The sequence below is a fragment of the Amblyomma mixtum genome, chromosome 3 (genome assembly GCF_055824585.1).
Source record: "Amblyomma mixtum isolate Tamu chromosome 3, ASM5582458v1, whole genome shotgun sequence".
NCBI lineage: Eukaryota > Metazoa > Arthropoda > Arachnida > Ixodida > Ixodidae > Amblyomma > Amblyomma mixtum.
The window spans coordinates 327,836,389-327,841,569 of record NC_143014.1 but is presented as its reverse complement, the minus strand read 5'-3'; positions in this window follow the sequence as shown (position 1 = coordinate 327,841,569).

Here is a 5,181-nt window from a genome sequence, read left to right as displayed (position 1 = left end):
TGTTGTGCTGATAGGTGGCGCTTAGATGCAGTTTCTGCTAGCTTGGCCGCCTTTTGCGTGCTCCGTATTATTCTGGCCGCACCGTACGTGGCACTTGTGGCTACCACACGCGGACACGGCCGCACGGATAGTGCGCGGATGACGCACAAATACACATACTGCAATAAACTGCAAAATTGCTGAGGTCAAACTCTTCTAACCCCAGATATGCAAAACGAGACTGTCATCGTTATGCGAGCCGTTCGGTCCGCTGTTCGGTCTCCGACGCCAGACTGGTGCGATGAGCTTCCCTCTAATTCTCGAAGTCGGCGGCTCGCCGGGCGATTTCCACGGTTTGGTCTGACGTAACACAGTCATCTGCGTAATGGCCCAGCATCGCTTTGATTCATGGCGAAGCGTGCACTGCCCACATGAGTAAAGCGCTGGCACGCGTGGATCGCGGTGCGTCACGCTGCGCCGGTTTCACTCCGCCAGTCGACAGGGTTACCGTTGGTGGCTACTTTGCGCTAAAGTGGCTACTTTACGACCCCGTCTGTGGATGAAAATTTCACGTTTGCTCCTTGGCTGATTTGAACTTCCATTTTGGCGCATTTACTACCCATTTTTTTTTTGTAATGACGTACAAGTATTTCTAAGCTTTCCTGTCCTGGTCTTCTTGATGTGCGCGCGCGTCCACACCGCATATATGCTCTCCGCCGGCGGTGCGCACAGGCGCCGACTAAGGGCTCTGTTATACTCCGACGTAACGCGCGCGCCCGACACTGCCACGTCACGTTGGACAAAGCGAGACCCTCTATAGGCACCCTGCGCATCTAACTCCAGCGCGACGCGCGCGCCACTGGCGGCGGCGCGCGCGTCCCTGTCAGGAAGGCGGGGGCAGCCCGACAGCTCCCGCTGTGTTGCGCGCGCTGTCGCGAAGTGGTTGTGAGCCTCCTTCCCGAGCACAAAATGACACATAACAGCAGCAGTTGTGAGCCTCCTTCCCGAGCACAAAATGACACATAACAGCAGCAGGACACATTGCTGTGTTGCAGGATGCAGTAATAAATCTATAAATTCGCCTCGGACAAGGTTTTATGGATTTCCAACGCGACATTGGGAGACGGCCCACCCTTCGCGACGGGCAACACGCGCGCGCGGTTTCTGGTCAAACAACGGTCAAACCCGAGCGGAAAACGCCTACTTGACTCATGCATTACCTTCTAGACAGGTTTTTGACTCATGGCAAATTCAGCAGACTCGGAGGAATGCTAGTGGCTCCCTGGGAACCCTTCCCTCTTATTGCACCCACGATTTGCGGTCATTGACTTGGCTCTCAACAATATGTGGGCTTAAAAATCCACGCCGAAACTCGCCCGCAGTCACACCTTAGGAAGGAGCCCAAATTTTGCGCTGCACAGAATCGTTTACCTTAGTGCCAGCTATGCGCAGAATCCTTTCTCGCTTCCACTGCGCCTTGTCGTCCAGCGTCTTTTTCGACAGTAAAGGCACGTTTTCAGTGGCAACGGCAACATGCTCTTGATAAATCTTTGCCTCCACGTCTGAAGGACTGGGTGATAATTTAGTACAATAATCATATATCCTAATGTCGAAAAGTCAGGACATTTGTACTAAATGCATAGAAATTAAGCAAACCTTGCAATGAAATTCCGCTTTCTGAGTACAAGCTTTCAGCAAAAATCCTGCATGAAATAGCCGGGATACTCCTTTTTTGCAGAATCCCAGTTTAAAAGTTTTATGTTTTCGGCAGGAGTTTCAGTGCGCACCGGTGCTTCGCCGCAGTTTGCATTCTCTTCTGCTTGCAAAAGCTCGTTCATTGGACATCTCATACCACCAAAATACTGACGCACGTGTTGTAGCGATAATGGCCTGGCAGTTGCTGAAAAAAGAGAAAATATGAGTGGTACATTACGCAATGGGCGCATCATTTCAAGGCGTAGTTTGAACAGGGTATTCCACGTCGAACACAGAAGGTGTGGCAAACGAGAATGTTATGAAGTCAGGTTTGCGCCGTTCGCTCGGAAACCGGAGTTTTATAGTCACCTTCAATGTTATGCCGCCTGGCCGTCTTTGTTCAGGGTAAGCCTTTCTAAATGCAGGAACACCCCAGGCTTGCGGGTGGCTCGTTTTGGAGAGCGTTTAACACCGCTCCAAAAACACGGCAACGGCAGCAGCGTGTTTACATTTGCCTGTCTTGCAACTGCAGCTCGCGGCTACAAGCTGTATACTGGAAGATAGCTACATAAAAAAAAAATGAGCGAGATTGCAGCGATGACAGGCATTAGATAGAAATATTTTTAATTTGATCATTTTCGGTGGCGCAGTGATGCTTGTCTGCGCAATGCACCGGGCTGCTACTTCGCTCCCGTCGCACGACCCCACCTCTTTCACAATGTGTGCATGGCCTGCTTCAAAAAGCTTCGTTCCTTTCCTGACGTTCGCTCCTCGAAAGAATTTTTCAGCCTCATGAATGAATAGGTCGAAATCCCGTCTCTAAGATCAGCGGCAGCCGCTAGCAGACGCCCTTCCTTCGCAGTCGCGGGGCGAGCCTTCCTGACAGGGACGAGGAACTGGCCGCGCGGGGGAGCTGAACGCAGCCTCGACGGTGGCGGTGCCTGGCGGGTGCAGGGTGCCTATAGTCTGACGCCGCTTGACCACAGAAGTTTTCGGCGTCTTCGGTTCGGTCTGACGGTGCCGGCGTCGAAATGAAACATGTGCCTATTCTGCGCCGGGCGCGTCGAAGCCGCAAACGCAGAATGCACCGAGCGCGCCGGCTGGGGAGCGCGTAGCCGCTCCTGGGACACTGCTTTTTTCAGGCACCGTGCCGGAGTGCAGATTTGCTCCGGTACTGAGGTCGCATTGCTGTGTTGTGCGCCGCCGATTGTGCATGCGGCCGAGAAAATGGCCAATTCCATTGAAGGGAAGTCCGGTGCTGTGGACCGAATTCTTGAGGTCATCAAGCTTCATCCTTCTGTGTATGACTCGAAGCGGCTCGACTGCAGGGATCAGGAACGCAAAAACAATGCATGGGAGCCAATCCGGATGGAATGTGGCCTCGCATCAGGCAGGTTGCGCCTTTGATTGATGCGCTGCAAACATTGCGCTTTCTTTATTAATCTGTCATTTAGCGTTGCTTTGCTAATTTCTGCCACAGAGTTGCACAAATTATGGAAGAGATTAAGGGACCGGTATACAAGGGAAGTGAAAATAATCTAGCAAAGCAAAAGGAGCGGCAGCGGATTTGTTCCAAGGCGGACATGGGAGTTTGCAGAAGCTATGGCCTTCTACTGAGACTGCGGCCGTCCGAGAAGGTGAGTTGTCATGCTCTGTCAAAGTTGTGCTATCACATATGCCGCCATTTTGCCGCGTGACTACCTTGATTATTGTATTGCCACGAACTGAGTTGGCCAGATATTTAGTCCTATCCGCTCCTGTTGACACTCCTGACGGCCGGTAAGGGTTATTCATCACAGCAAAGCAAGAATGCAATTTATCATTGTGATATTTGTTGCTATCCAAGTAGTTTGGGAATCAAAAGCTCGGAGGCATAATAGAGAAAAGATGCAAAGTATATTAGCAGACGCACGTTAAGAAAAAGACACAGGAAGCCGCACATTTCGGTATTGACCTCACACCAAAGGCGTCACTGTTCACACGCATTCAGTCGCACGCTTCTCGCACCGTCGCCGCTGCGATGAAAGCTGGATGTGTAAAAAAAACACAAACAGCGCAAGCAAGGGCGCCGGTCAGGGCTCTACTTGTCCAGAATGCATAACGCTAAGGCTGATGTACGCACTCTCCCTCCGCAGCAAGATGTTGAGTGACGATGCGAAACTATCAGAAGAATCAGGGTGGATGTTTGGGCGAGTTGGTTGCTCATGATGAAAAACTGTAGCGCTCGAGAGAAGGACACAACGAAGACGACAACACATGCGCTAACTTTCAACTCAGTTGAAAGTTAGCGCATGTGTTGTCGTCTTCGTTGTGTCCTTGTCTCGAGCGCTACAGTTTTTATTATCAGAAGAACACCGCGATCCAGGCATCCGTCGCGCGAGCCGAAGAGCAGCCGTTGACTGAACAGAAGTAGGGACCGAAACAGTTTCACGTAAGCACGGGAATGAAGTTATAATTTAAGGTAACCACGAACGGCACAGCGCCAGGCAACTTATTGGGTGAAAAATAATATCGAAAGTGGCGACCACGTCTTTTTTTGCTAGGAGTGAAAAACTTTTTTTTTCAATGCAGAACCACGTGTGGCTTGGAGGCTGCATTGTCTTCATTATATGGCAGTGGAGAAACTGTGGAGCAGATATTCAGTACAAGTGAGGAAGAAACCCCAGATTCGCCACCAGAAGTAAATTCCTTCGAAGATGAGACTCCGTTGTCATCACCAGCACCAACAGCGGCTCCGCCACCAAAAACAAAGGAAAAAAAACAGACACCCTGGAGGAGCACCTAATTAATCATCTGGAAAAGAACATGGGCGAGAAAGAAGCATTCGGCATATCAGTAGGACTGAGTGTAGACAAAATGCCCCGAAAAGCAGCAATGACATGTAAAGCAAAAATCATGCAGCTACTTACAGAAAGTGAAAAGCAGGTCGCCTGAACCTAGCACTGCATTATGTTTTTTATTGTCACGAAAAATATGACGCCTTTTTCTTCTTTTATGTCATTGTAATATTTTAAGAGCTGGTTGTTTCTGCTCACGTTCATTAAAGTGTGTTGTGTTCGAATACATATATTGCGTTCTTTTGCACTCTGTCTAAACAGGACAAGGTACAGAGTTCACACACGTTTTATTCGACATCACTCGCAAGTAAAAACCATGCAGAACGCAGCATGGTCATTTTTTTCTCATCGCAGTTTTTTGTTTGACAAAAAGATGCATACGTACTTCCCTGGACGCACAGCTGTTAAAAAACAAAAAGGAAAACTGCAGAGCTATGAAGAAAATATTGTTAAATATTGTCACGTTGTAGTGACGGCAGTCCAGCAGTCAGGAAGACACCAATCAGTCTTGGAAACGAAGCTCTTTATTTGGGCTGACTTGCGCCCGCAAAAGAACTAAATCACTCGGCGGCGGCGTAAGCAACAAACGTGCTCCTCGGTCGTTGAACTACGAATGTCCGCCGCTCGCGGCATCGCTCAATTTAAAGCCGGCAAGGAACTTTCCAGATAA